The sequence below is a fragment of the Ctenocephalides felis genome, unplaced genomic scaffold (genome assembly GCF_003426905.1).
Source record: "Ctenocephalides felis isolate EL2017-DRISC unplaced genomic scaffold, ASM342690v1 CF-g0.4_SCAFFOLD_01604, whole genome shotgun sequence".
In the NCBI taxonomy this organism is placed as follows: Eukaryota; Metazoa; Arthropoda; class Insecta; order Siphonaptera; family Pulicidae; genus Ctenocephalides; species Ctenocephalides felis.
This window is the reverse complement of record NW_020537758.1, coordinates 5,511,529-5,527,956: the sequence shown is the minus strand read 5'-3', so window position 1 is coordinate 5,527,956 and position 16,428 is coordinate 5,511,529. Positions and strand designations below refer to the sequence as shown.

General features: G+C 26.1%; 1 pseudogene; it reads left to right on the top strand.

Annotated features, from left to right (window-relative positions):
* The first annotated feature begins 509 nt into the window (after positions 1 to 509).
* Positions 510 to 16,428, top strand: part of LOC113372921 — an 18,610-nt pseudogene continuing 2,691 nt past the window's right edge.

The following is a 16,428-nucleotide window of genomic DNA, read 5'->3' as shown; positions in this document are numbered from 1 at the left end:
TCAAAAATGATTTCGAATTCATATTTCCTGCTCTGGTATTTGTTATTGAGTTTGTTATGTCTCATTGAAAATCTCATCAAGGTTGACAACTTGTTGAATTAATTTATATATATATATATATATATATATATATAAATGTATAATAAAACAAGTTCTTTCACACATGAAGAATTTGTCTTACAGTACAAAAATAAAGCAGAGCATTTAAAATTATTGCAACAGAAGAAAAATTTAATCATATTTTTTGAAATTTATTTACTTTATATAAACAAAAAATCTAATTTATTATTTATCTTCAACAAAGTATTTGAATTTTTTCAAAAGAATATTTTTAATGTTTTTTTTATTAAAAAATGATTTTTTTCTTTTTCAGGTTCAACAAAGAAGTGAAATGAACTCCTAACAAGCTCAAGAAATAAATAATATATATCTAAACAAAATGTTAATAACGAGATAATATTTAATAAAAAATTAATTTAATAAATAAATAATAATAATTATAATCAGTGATGGCAAAACCAAAGCAAAAATACACCATTCTGTACCTATGGACTTTTCTCTTAGCCGTCAGTGCTCTAGATGACTGTGATTGGCTTGGAAGGTAAGAATTAATATTAATTTATATATGTATTTAAATTTTAAAACTAGCATTATGATTTTGGACATTTTTTCAGTTTTCTTGGAATATCTCCAAATATTTCGAGAAACTACATAAACTTTTATATACCAATCGAAAGCTGATAAATTTATGCATATAATAAATTGTTTGTTTTAGAACAAAATATTTATCAAATTTCAATCTCAAACCGACATTACCTCAAGTCGCATTTATAAGTGATAAAAATGCTAGAGTTTAAAGCTTTAAATCACTAAATACTACATCATAAACTGATATTTAGATAATTTAATTTATAAAAAATTTTATAGCTAAGAGTAAAAATAGACGTAAAATTTTTCCCAAGATTTTGCGCACGCACGTTAACCTAAAACGACGCGTCGTTCCAGGTTGCGTGCACTCTTTGGCAAAAACTTACCCCTAACTGCATTTATTAGAAAAACAATATACAATACAAAGTCAAAATAATAAATATGGCTTATAATACTAATATAAATATTTTTTAATTAAATTAAATACAACCCTATGTTTATATTACGTATATCCTTTTATCCTTTGCACTTTTATTTATTTAAATTTATGTTATTATTTATAAATATTACTTGATGTTAATAATTAAGCACTTGTAATAATTATTGAAATTAAAAAAAAAATATTACGTATATTGCAAACTTGGACATATTGTAACGAGTTCAAACCTAATTTATTTGAATTTTTCGGACATTTTTTCAGTTTTCTTGAAATATCTTAAAATTTTTCAAGAAACTATATAAACTTTTATATACCAATCGAAAGCTAATAAAATTATGCATCCATCTACATGTAACAAATTATTTGTTTTCCAATCGCATTTCAAGTGATCAAAATGTTTGATCACGATTTTGGACATTTTTTCTGTTTTCTTTGAACATTTTAAAATATTTATATACATTTTATAAACTTTTGTATACCAAACAAAAGCTAATACAATTATGCATCCAACTATATATAACAAATTATTTGTTTTAGAATAAAATATTTATCAAATTTGCATTTCAAACCGACATTACCTCAAGCCGCATTTATAGGTGATTAAAATACTAGTTTAAAGTTTGCATTACGATTTTGGACATTTTTTCAGTTTTTTTGGAATATCTTAAAATATTTTTATATACCATATAAATTATTTTATTATATACCAATCGAAAGCTAATGAAACTATGCATCCAACCACATGTAACAAATTATATATTTTAGTACAAAAAATTCGCGAAATTTGCCACACAAACCTACATTTTCTTCTACTGCATTTTCAAGTGTGGATCAATCTTAAGGATGACCAAGAATTCAAGGCGTTCAGTACAATTTTCAAGTTTTTGCAAAATATTTTTATATATTTATTCAGGATGTACAATATTTTTATATATGTATGGAAACTTAATGCAATTTGGCATCAGGCTGTATATACACAAACATATATATCTTGGTACAAAATTTTTCAAAAAACGCGTTTAAAAACAAGGGTTACGATTATCGACAATTTTTCAGTTTATTTGGAATATCTTAAAATATTTTTATACACCATGTGAACTATTATACACCAATCGAAAGCATTCAGCTTGCATATAACAAAATTATGCATTCAGCTACATATAACAAATTATATATTTTAGTACAAAAAATTCGCGAAATTTGCCACACAAACCTACATTTTCTTCCACTGCATTTTCAAGTGTGGATCAATCTTAAGGATGACCAAGAATATCAAGTTTTTGCAATTTTATTTTTATATATTTATGCATTATGTATAATATGTTTATATATGAACGGAATGTTGATAAAATTTGGCATCAGGCTGCATATACATACATATAAATCTTCGTACAAAATTTTTCATTAATGGTGTTCAAAAACAAGGGTTACGATTGTGGACAATTTTTCAGTTATTTGGAATGTCTTAAAATATTTTTATACTCCATATAAATTGTTATATACCAATCAAAAGCTTCTGCATGTTCCTGTGTCTAAATAATTATATATCTTAGTACAAAATATTCGCCAAATTTGCAACTAAATCGGACACTATCTCCATCCGCATTTCCAAGTGACATTTTCAGTATTTTTTAAATATCTTTGAAAATTGATATGCACCATATAAAATATTATCAAAAGCTAATAACATTCTGCATCTTTCCACATCCAACAATTCATATTCCTTTACACAAAATATCCGCCAAAACCGACATTTCCTCCTACCGCATTTCCAAGTGATAAATCTTCAGAACAGCCATGGAAACAGACTCCGAAACGTACCGTAGGTAGTCAATAAGCCATAAATCGATTCGATTATTATAAACTTATCCGGTATTCGATTTTCAACCTGAACCTGAGCCTGATTTTAAGCCTGATATCATATCCTCGTCCGTCCGTTAAAACGGGGCGTGAGCGGCTGACCTCGAGTACATATTTGTATATCTGCGCGCCTTTATTTTTATTGGTGTCAATTGATGTTCATTAAATTTTGCAGACGAACGGACGAACACACACACCAATTAGGAAATATATACACTAATATGTAATACATAGGCCTATATATAAATTTATACATATATTAGGTTGTCAAATATCTCCCTTCCGCTTTTTTGCTCTTGGTTTATAATACAAAAAGGCGGAAGGGAGATATTTGACAACCTTATATGTGCATGCTGGTCGTAATGTGGGTAAATTCAAAGTTGTGTAGGGGGAGTGCAAATTTTTGGAAATTGGTCGATTTTGAAAAATTTGAAAAAATCAATTTGTGGCGTATATAGTCTGGAAGCTGATAAAATTCTACATACTTCCTTATATTTAAATATATTAGTTGCATACAAAATTTGTTTTCAAAACTCGTCTAATGATGACCAGATTATCGTCAATTGAAATTAGGAAATGTAGAGTTCCACAAATAACTCGAATTTGAAAAATTTTGTTCCAAAATATGTTTCATGTTGTATATTAACTTAAAGCTGAAAAAATATCTACTTAATCTTATAAATTTGGATAAATGAGTCGTGAACAAAAAATGTTTTTAAAAAATGAAAAGTTTTCGTAAGCCATGGTATGATGCAGGAAAATGTAGAGTTTTACAAATGATCCAATATTTAAGATTTTGTTTCAAAATAAGATTTGTGTTGTATATTATCTTAAACTAGTTAAAATTATACACATTTTTGTATAATTATATGAATTACATTTCATACAAAATATATTTAAAAAAAAATCACTAATTTTGGAACATACTGGAAAGTTGTATAATAAAAATGGGTCTTGCAGAGTGTGATAAATTATTCGATATTTAGATTTATTTCATTTATTTTGTTAGAAATAGAAAATAAAATTATTTTTATTTTTTATACATATATATATATATATATATATATATATATATATTTTTATACATGACTTAAATTTGTTCAAAAGCTATTTAAAAAAAATGTTCAAAATATCAAGTATGAAACCAAATTCGCTGTTAGTGTCGGATATTTTTTTAGTTTTCTTTAGAAATAATGAAAAATTTTACATTGAAATCTATATAAGGTATAATAATAATAAAAAGCTCATAAAATTACACATACAACTGTATAAAAATATTTTTAACTCTTCTTGGAAAAAAAAATTAAGAAAATAATGCTTAAATAGTAGGTAATCAATTTTCATGCCATTTGTCGTTCGTACTCGGACAAATGTTTCGTTTAACAAATATTAAAAAAATTGCATCAAAATCTATATATTAAATTACACCAATAAAAAACTGATAAAATTACATATACAACTGTAAAAATATTTATAACTCTTTTTGAAAAAAAAAATAAAAAATATGCATAATTAGTTGAAATACATATATCAGTCGTTAGTTAATTATAACCAAATGCACTCAGCGCGCTCAGGGACATTTTTGCAGTTTTCGCCAAATTTTTCAAAAACTTTACATAAAACCTTGTATAATATTTAATACCACAAGAAAAGCTTATAAAATTCTCTATCAGTACATATATTTACATTTATATATGTAATATAATATAATCTCCTAGCCATGTCGATCCATTTGAAATAAGTTGAATGAACTTGAGCGTTACAATAGAAGATTGGCCAGTTCGAGAGAACGAAAAAATGTTCAGAGTATGAAAAATTGTGTAGGAGGATATCGAGTATGATATGGCCTAAGGCCACTATAATAATATATACACACACCCATATATACACACACATAGATATACATTATATATTCATATATATATACATTTTATAACAAACCGGCTATGAACTGCATTTTAATAAAATTAAGTTCTATCGTTTTTAAGTATTTTTTAACTTCCCGTAGGGTAAGTTATTGTAATGGGCCGAAAATCGGAATTGAAAATTTTTACATTTCTCGACGTTTTGAAGGTTTCTGAACGTTTTGGCATACCTCAGAAAAAATGGATGTGTGTGTGTGTGTGTGTGTGTGTGTGTGTATGTATGTGTGGATACAAATTTCCAGTCACGTTTTAGGGCGCACGGATCAACCGATTTGAATGGTTCAAAAAACATTCGATTCCTATTGATAGGGAAAAGAGCTGATTAGTTTTTGTCGAAGGCAGGTCCAGCCGTTTCGGAGATACGGAGCAAAGAGTGCAGAAAATAGAGATCGAATTTTTGAGAGAACGGAGTATCCGATTTGAATGATCTAAAAAACATTCAATTAGTAATGATTGGGAGAAGTGTTTATTAGTTTTTGGCAAAAGCAGGCCCAGCCATTTTGAAGATACGGAGCTAAATATGTAAAAAATGGCAATTTTTGAGAGAACTAAGCGTCCGATTTAAATGATTCAAAGATCTTTCTGCTTGTCTTAACGAAATAATTGATTTTGGAAAAAAAAATTTGTTCCAATTTTTTTTTTTTTTTTTTTAGTTTTTTATATATCGAAAATATTTCAGATTTTATTTTTAATTCTGACTATAGTACTAATATACTTTACAAATAATTTCAACTCTGCAATTCAGTTTATATAATTCTTATAAATATTAGACAATTTTACAATATTTATAATAATCTATTTGAAAACATTCAGTATTCCACGAACATTTCGTTACGGTATGGGAAGTTCCAGCAATTTGCCTTAAGGCACGATGCCATAAATGCCTCAAGACAGAATTCCACTTACAGCTAGTTAAAAATTTTGTGTTTATGCTAATTACAAATATTATATGTCATTATGTGAAGAATTTTATAAGCTTTTCATTGATATTACGTTAAGTTACTAGGCAAAATTTTGGTATTTGTTACAAAAACTAAACAATTGTCCGGACGCGTATATTAGCTAAATTTAAGAATTTTGGATGAAGTTGAATTTTTTATATTTTTTCATTCAACTAATTTATCTAAATATGAGGAAGTAAGCAGAATTTTATAAGCTTTCTTGTCGTATTAAATATTATATAAAGTTTTATGTAAAGTTTCTAAAAAATTCGGCGAAAACTGAAAAAATGTCCCTGAGCGCGCGAAGTGCATTTGGCAATAATTAACTAACGAGTGATATATATGTTTTGACTTTTTGTGCATATTTTTTTTATTTTTTCCAAGAAAAGGTATGAATATTTTCATACAATTGTAGTGGAATATCATCAGTGTTTTATTGATATCATTTAATATATATTTTTTGATGCAATATTTTAAATATTTTTAAACAAAACTAAAATTTTGTCCGAGTCCGAACGACAAATGACATGAAAATTGAATCCCAACTATTTGAGCATTATTCTCGTAATTTTTTTCCAAGAAAAGTTATAAATATTTTTATGCAGTTATATAAGGTTGTCAAATATCTCTCTTCCGCCTTTTTGTATTATAAACCAAGAGCAAAAAAGCGGAAGGGAGATATTTGACAACCTAATATGTAAAATTGTATCAGTTTTTATTGGTATTATATATTTTATAGGTTTTGATGTAAAGTTTTTGAAAATTTTGACGAAAACTAAAACAATGTCCTCGCGATCGAAGTTATTAAGTACTAAAACTACAGTATAATTTTTACATGGGTCATTTTTTAGATTCTTTAAATTTTTTATTAAAAACATATTTATTACTATATATCGTTTAAAAGCTGTTAAAATTTCGAAAAATAAAGTATGCACAATATAATACAACCCAGAACAAAATCTTTTTTAAAAAATAATTGTTTTCATCAAATCTAGTTTTTCAAGTTGCATTTTAATCTTTTTTACGAAAAACATAACTTCAACGTTTCTTTGAAATCTTCTTACAAAACAATGACAACAGAGATGTAAAAACGAGGATAAAACATTTATGTATATATATATACATATATATGTATATAAAGAAAGATTTATAAAATGATAAACAAGAAACATAAAAAATAAAGTTTCATTGTTATATAGAACTGGTTTAGGCACGTGCGTTTTATTCTTCAAAGTTAAAACAAAGAAAAAAATGTACTATAAATGTACTAAATTATTTTACGAAATGCTGGAAAAAAATCTTGAAAATAATATTTTTGTTAATTAATATTATATTACAAAAATAAAATAAATATATGCTGCTTATGTAGCAAAATATTAAGTCAACGAAATATTTTTTGATTTCAGGAAAATTTTTAGTTTTTCGTAAATATTTATATGAAACTATATATAGTAATTTATACTGAATTATGGTAAATTTTATTTAGTTTTGGATAATGTGAATATCCAAAAATACCCAGAACAAAAATTTCAAATAATTTTGCAAAATGTGGAAAAATGTCCGGAATTATGAATACGCAAGTTATATCAATATCTTAATTTTCATGTAATTTTATTCAAAATTTCAATATGCAACTATATATAGTAATTTATACAAAATTTAGTAAATTTTATCTTATTTTCAATGATATTAAAAACTAAGAATTAGATGAAAATTTCTATTTACAAAAATGTACAAAATTGTCTGGAATTAATGTGCAAATTATATGAATGTCTCAATTTTTATATAATTTTGTGCAAAATTTTAGTATACAACTATATATAGTAATTTACACTAAAATTTAGTAAATTATATCTTGTTTTCATTGGTATTAACAACTAAAAACATCTCAGATAAAAATTTTAAGTTATTTACAAAAACGTAAAAAATTGACCGAATTAATGTGCAAATTATATCAATGCTTCAAATTTCAGGTAAATGTATTCAAAATTTTAATATGCAACTATATATAGTAGTTTATACTAAAATTCACAAAATTTTATCTAGTTTTTAACGATACTAATAACTAAAAATGTCCCAGACAAAAGTTTTGAAAAATATCAGAAAATGCGAAAAAAAAATAATTAAAGCGTTAAATACCGTTAACTACTTAGTGCATAAAATTACTCAAACATGTCTCAATCACCAATCTTCTTGCAAAAACCTCAATAAACTCATAATTGTAATAAACTTTTATATCATAATTAATCATTTTTCATAATAATTTCATAAGAATGTCGTGCCATTTCGCATTTTGCATTTGGAGAGTCCCTTTCGAAAAATTTGTGCCCCCGGGCGAAATTTTCGAAACAAGTCGACCGACTTGTCTTGTGTCTTGCGTGTATGTAATTATATACGTAAAATGATTTTTTTCATCTCGATTTTTACCTGTGATTCTTTCTCGACTCTTATTTTTATACTTTTTGTATTTTATTAGGTTTATTTTTTTAAATCTTCATTTTTTCAACTCGGACGAACGACAGACACCCTCGAGGCACGCGCCGAGACCGTTTCGACATTCCGATATGAAAGTACATACACAGGGGATAATATATACATATATACATAAATATACATACTGAGACTTATATATACACTTGTATATTATACATATACATACATACATATATTTGTATGTGCATTTATGCAAAGAGATCAACTGAACGTCAAATGTGCACTTGGACGATCCACGACATTTTTTTATTATTTTTTAAGTAACTTAAAATTTTTATCCTAGACATCTTTTTAATTCTTAATATCATTGAAATCAAGATATAATTTTCTAAATTACAGTATAAACTACTTTATTTAATTGTATACTAAAATTTTGTATAAAATTACACCTAACTTCGATTATATAATTTGCACATACATGATTTCGGACAATTTTTCATATTTTTTGAAATAACTTGAAAATTTTGCTCAGGATATTTCTTGTATTTTACACCAGAAAAAACTAGATAAAATTAGCTAAAACTTGGTATAAACTATTACATATATCTACTTACTAAAAAATTAAAAAACTGCCTTATAAACTGCCTACTTACTTATAAACTAAAAAACTGCCTTTGAAATTTGCTGAGTTCTCTATATATTGAACAATTTGCATGTAGCCTTATGCAAAAATTTAACTTAAAACTATATATAACAGGTTATACTAAAATTTAGTAAATTTTATCTAGTTTTTATTAGTATAAATAATTTGAAATGTGCTGAACTGCTGAATTGTCCTTTAGAGAAATTATCACCTATATTGCATATATGATTAAAATTTGGAAAATATATAAAAATAAAATAATGTAAACTAGTATGCCTAAAATAATAAATAAATTAAAATAGAATCAATATACTAAAACGCACACTTTGCTTTTTTATACATAATTTCAACTAAATATGCAGCAATTTACCAATGCAAATTTATACAACCATTTATATATATATATATATATATATATATATATATATATATATATTGATGAGTTATTTAGAATCGGGCAGTCACACCAAGTAAAAATTTGGCTTAATTTGGATAAATTCAGTTTTTCAAAACTACTTTAGTTTTTTAACTTGGTGTTACTGCCCGATTCTAAATAACTCATCAAAATATATATCAACACCAAACTCACATGTTTCAAAATATATATATATATATATATATATATATATATATATATATATATATATATGTATAATACATACATATATAATCTTTTACATAAATGTAGCGATGCTAATTTTCAAAGTGTCAAAACCGGTATGAGTCGTAAAATCTGCATTACCAATACGAATGCATCGCCGCTAGTAACATAGATGGCTGCACATTCGAATGCATTTACTTCTCGAATAACTCCGATTGTATTGTACTTTTGCATGTATAGGTGCGTAAAATGGAACATTCTTTCGTCATGAGACATGTCTTGTGTCTCGTGTCTTTCGTATCATAATTTTAATAAAAAAATAGAGACACAGGAGAGGACTTGGGGATAAGAGATATATACATTATTCTTGAAACTTTGTCTAAATAAATTAAACAAATTATGTTTTGTTTGTGCAGCACCAGATTCTACAAATCTTGGTTTAGTGTATTTTTTTGCCAAGTTTCTAAATTTTTGTTGCAAAATTTCAAATACTTTAGTAACAAGCCTTTTTATTCACCGAGAAGCCCTTTGTGTATTAAAGTGTTAACATCTACGAATAAAATTTTCATAATATTTCGTAGTGATTTTAATTGTATATAGTCATCTTTATAAATACAATTTATCTTTTTACTAATTCATTGTCTCTATTTACACTCTCTATTCCAATATTACTTTACCCTCATACAATATAGCGTCGGCATCTATGTGTAGCTAACAATACTCTGGACCATTTTATTTTCCTAGTCAGAAAATTATTTTCAAATTGCATAAAAATTTGGAAAAAGTTCAGTAAATTTTATTTAGTTTTTATTAATATAAATAAATCAAAATATACTGAACAAAATTTTCAAACAATTTGTCTAAAAATTTAGAAACTGTACCTGAACATTATTGAAATATAACAAATGACGTTTTGAAGGCTGATTTAAGCAAAATTTTATTATACAACTATATAGTAATTTATACTAAAATTTAGTAAATTTTATCTAATTTTCACTCGTATAAATAAATGAAAAAATGCGGAACAATTTTTTTTAAATATATATAGAAATTTGAAAAACTGTATGTGAAAACGCTTGAAATATAACAAAAGTAATGTTTTGGATGCGTTTTTATGCAAAATTTTAATATGTAACTATATAAGTAATTTATACTAAAATTAAATAAATTTTATCTTCATATTTAGTAAAGTAGATAACAAGTTTTTTATTTTACTGAGAAACTATACACTATATGTTAATACTGTAATACATAAGGGTTTCTCAGTAAAATTAAAAAATTGTTATCTACTTTACTAAACATAAAGATAAAATTTGCATAAATTTTCATAATATTTTGTAATGATTTTAATTGTATCTACTAGTCATCTTTATAAATACAATTTATCTCTTTACTAATTTATGGTCTCTATTTACACTCTCTATTAGGTCACTTTACCCTCATACAAAACAGCGTCGCCATCAAGGTATAGCTGACAAAACTATGGATTATTTTACCTTTTTAGTTATAAAATTATTTTTAAAAATTGCCTAGAAATTTGGAAAAAGTTACTTATTGTTTAGAGGAAAACTTACTTATAGTTTATTAAGAAATTGTTAGAAATATTTATTTTGAGATCTTTATTTTCTAAATAAATATTGTACCAATCGTAAAAAATGTCCTATTTTTATGATCCAAATCCAAAACAAATATAAATCAAAATTCCATTACGTCCTATGCCAAATATTTGTATTAAACTATATATAGTAATTCATACTAGATTTTAGTAAATTTTATCTAGTTTTTGTTGATATAAATAATTTATATACTCCAGAATCGAAAATTCCCAAAATTTTAATAGCAAATTGTCCCAAAAAACTGGAACCATATATTATAGTTTAGGAAAAAGTTACTTATTGTTTATTAGGAAATTGTTAGAAATATTTGTTTTGAGATGTTTAGAAATATAACAATGGAAAGATCTTTTTGATAAATGATCTCCAATAGCTTGCCCCACCTTGATATTGTGTATATATATATATATATATAATATATATATATATATATATATTATATATATATATATATATAAATTCATATAAATTTATTCCACAAACGCGCAGACATTATGTTCCATTGTTTGGTTATGGCTTTATTGTTCAAAGATTTTTATTATTAATATTTATATATACACGTGCTCATGTATATATGTATATATGAATATAAATATATTATTTATATTATACAATATATAATGAGACATGCATTTGTTTGACATTTTTGGAACAATTTCTACATTTTTCTAAATATTTGGAAATTTTTATTCTGGAGTATGTAAATTGTTGATATCAGCAGAAACTAGATAAAATTTACTAAATTTTAGTATAAACTACTATATATGGTTTAATACAAAATTTTTGCATAAAACAGCACGAAATTTGATTTGTACTTGTCTTACATTTGGATAACATTATTAGGATAATTATCTACATTGGACAACTTTTATTATTTTTACTCGAATAATTTACCTAATTTACTCAAAAGATTTAAATAAGTAAAATTGACTTACATGACTTATAAAAAAACTTTGATCTAATATAAAAGGGAACCCTGTTGTTTATTTTTTACGCGATTTTTCACACGACACGACTTATGGTTCGGCGCGTAAAAAAGCACCACATTTTGTACAAATATACACACATTTATAAATATATACATACATTTAAAAATAGTGTATATAATGTGTGTACATGTATGTATGTTTGTAAGAAAATATATATCGTGGGAACTCTGTTAATCAAGCCATAGAAATTTTTGTCTGAAAATTGATACACTAAAAATACGGCGTCTTAAATGCTGACGGGTTACGAACATGTGGGATATTTTTTTCACGTCAAAACACATTTGCATGTATATATATATTTATAAACTACATATCGTATTTTACACTAAGTTTTAGTAAATTTTATCTAGTTTCTGCTGATGAAAATAATTTAAATACAACAAAAATTTCTAAATATTTAAGAAAATGTAGAAAATTGTCCTAATTCTATCATATAAATTTATGTCAAGGATAAATCGATGTTTCGTGCAGTTTTATGCTAAATATTTTTTATCTGTGTAAATAGTTTATATAGTCTAGAATAAAAATTTTTCGATTATCCAAGACAAGTATAAATCAAAATTCCATTATGTCATATGCTAAATATTTGTATTGAACTATATATAGTAATTTATACTATATTTTAGTAAATTTTATATAGTATTAGCTGATATAAATAATTTATAAACTCCAGAATTAAAATTTCCAAATATTTAAAGAAATCTAGAAAATAGTCCCAAAAAAGAGGAACTATTACTAAATTTTAAAATTGCGAATTAAATAGTCGAAACTAAATTATATTGAAAATTAGTAAATTTTATACACTTTATACATCAGCAAAATGTGTCTAGAACAAAATTTAAAACAATTTGAGAAAAACTAGCAAAATGACCCAAAAAACATATTTTGTGACCATCACAAAAATATTTTTGCTAAATTTTGAAATTCAGTTAAAATAATATACTAAATAATAGTATATACTAAGTTATACTTAAAATTAATTAAATTTAGCAAAATTTTTGTACTTCTAGCTGGTATAGCTCAGTAAAAAAAATTTAGAACAAAATTTAAAACTTTTCATGAAAAACTAAACAAGTGACCTCAAAATATTATACTTAATAGAAGTAAATAGTAGGTTTTAAAATTAAAAATATACGAAGAAAACTAGAAAAATGCCCCAAAATAAAATACCAAAAGAAGATTTATACTCAATTTTAAAATTAAATAAAAAATAATACACTAAAAAGTAGTACACACTAAGTCATACTAAAAGTTAGAATATTTTATGTACTTTTCACTGATATAAATAAGAAAAAAGTTTGTAGAACAAAATTTAAAAATATTCGAAGAAAACTAAAAAAGTCCCCCAAAATAAAATACCACAAAGAGATTTATACTGAAGTTTCAAATTGATTTAAAAAAATATACTTAATAGTAGTACATACTAAGTTATACTAAAAGTTAGTAAATTTTATGCACTTTTTTATGATATAAATTAGCAAAAAATTTGTAGAACAAAATTCAAAAATATTTGACAAAAACCAAAAAAAAAAACGTCCGTAAAAAAAGATAATGTTGACCACTTTCCCTTACAATTCCTTATGCAACTTGCCAATAGTCCACAACTAAAACCTATCTTTTCCATTTCTAGTGGTTCATCACCAACCCACCACGTCCAACCATCATCAACAGGAGTCGTAATACCCGTATACCTTCGTCCAGGATGCGGTTCAGGACGAGTAACCTGGTTGTACCCAAAAGGAGCCCTCAGGATCGTCCTGAAACGACCAAGGACTGCCAATTTCGGCAGTCGATACCAAAACCAGGATAAATCAGGAGAAGACTATGGTGACTTCAGGTGGCCTTACAACGATGTCATAACCCCAAGTTCGGTGACAACCCAGAAAATAGACCAGGAGCCCTCCAGGTACGGAGGACGAGAGTTCAAAGTTTGCATCCTGGTGCATAATATGGGTGAGGATGGTTCGGTGGATAAGATACCAAGTGAGAGGGATAAGAAGATCAACTTTCCTGCCAGGTAAGAACTTAATCCTTATGCTACCCATCCACTAGGCCAGGGCTTCTTAAAGTGTGGGTCGCGACCCCCAGTATAATTAGGCCGATTATTTTCACGATAATTTGTGGCTTTTCAAGCTATGCTATTTGGCCAATATTTTCGATAAAATCAATGATATGAATTTATCAATGCAGGGAGTCTGTTTATATTGAAAAATAAACTTGAGTGCTTTATTAAAATAATTCTTATATGGAAAAACAGAGTAGAAAGTGGATCGCTCGAAATGTTTCCATTTACTGACGAGTATATAATTAGTAACAATATTTCAAAAAAAGATACTCCTTTAACAAAATTTATAGTTAATCATTTGAAGAATATGGAAGTTTACATGCATAGGTATTTTCCCAATGATATCGATACACAACAATGGATTTGCACTCTATTTTCAATTGAAATGGAATAAATTAATTTTTTAAACTTAAAAGCACAAGAAGAATTTACCGAATTAACAAGTAATACAACCTTGCGACTCAGATTTTCTCAAGTGCCTGTGCATGAATTTTGGATTGAAATCAAATCAGAATATTTCCTACTCTCGGAAATGGCAATAAACAAATTACTGCAACATATTTTTGAGAATCAGCCTTTTCCACATTAACTTACATAAAATCAAAATACCGTTCAACTTTAATAAACGTTGAAAATTTATTACGATCTGCGCTAACTCAAATTGAGCCTAGATTTAATTATTTGTGTAAAAATAAGCAATCACATCCATCACATTAATATTGTTTGATGTTTATAATAGGTTTACTAGGCAACCAGGCAACCGAGCAATTTATGACCAATAAATGTCCAGTTGTAAAAATTTTCGGTGTCTCGGGCGATCGAACAAAATTTCATTCATATTTCTTGAACATTAGAGAAAGAAGTATGTATATTTTGAACGTGAAATGAGATAAAATCGACTTTTGTTGCAAATTTTAATTCGTTTTCATTTTATTGAAACATTTATTTTTTATATAAAAATCATATTAAAGTTATTCATATTAAATTAATGTTGTGCATTTGCAACAGATGAATTTAGAATGAATTTTGTCGCAAATATATAGCTCAAAATATTGTTAAAACGTAGACCAATAGCAGTTATAACAAATTATTAACGATTTACATTATATTAGAACCTAATTTTAACCTGAAACATGGCCTTTAATCTTGGAATATACGTCTACATCAGTGTTTCCCAACGCTTTTGAAAATGTCATTCTGGTGATTTTCCACTCAATGTTGCTCTGATTGTCCAGTTAAAGTTTTGGACGACCTAATTAAAGCAATAATCGATTCGGCTAATAGAAACAATTAGGCAATGTTTAAAAGTTATTGGAGGTTGGTTAAAATTCTTCTCCACATCCACCAAATATTCCTGATCACAAAACATCAGATTTAAAACCCTTGAATTTAAAAAAAATCATGACTGTGCCTAATTCAGTTTTTGCTAATAAAAACTAGAAGTTTTATAAACTTTGGATAATGATGCTTCTTGGAAAATAACAAAAGGTTAACGATCGAAATGGTATACAGAACAAAGTTATTTAATTCCACGCAAAAATTGTCTTTGATTTTCTAACAAAAATGCGCACTTACTTAGTTGCCTACGATAACTACCAATTTCTAGAAAAATATGCGCACTTAGTTGCCAATCTGATAACTATAAAAGATTTAACAAAAAATATATATATATATATATATATATATATATATCTTGATATATATATTATATATATTAATATATATATATATATATATATATATATAATAATTCTGTTCTGAGAAAATGTCAACTAGCTAAGTAGATTCGTTAAGAAATGGCTTTATGAAGAAACTGAAACCAATACCCAAATGTAATCATATGTACAAAAAGTTTAGTAAGTTAGAACCTAATATAAAATCTTTATTTTGGCTTAAGTATTGCATTAAATAAATTTTGAAAAAACAGTAATAAAATTAGTTTGAAACTTCCGTTTGTTGGCTTATTCCGAAATTTCACTTACGATGTTTAATAGCGATTTCATCTTAAAAGTTATCATTCACATTTTTTTAGGAACAAAAAAAAATCATAACGTTTTTATAAACTTCAAGGTGGGGCGAGGCCCAAAAAAAGGTTGGGAATAACTGTACTAATGTGTCTTTTACCATTCAGGTTGTTTTTGGAAGGTCCAAGATCCCTGGTGTCTTTGTACTCTGGTGAAGACGGTGGAGCAAGTTCTGTACGTTGCTTCAGGTCCAAAAATGGAATTGCTGCTATTTATGTTGAAGCCGATGCAGTGGCTGCACCGAGTC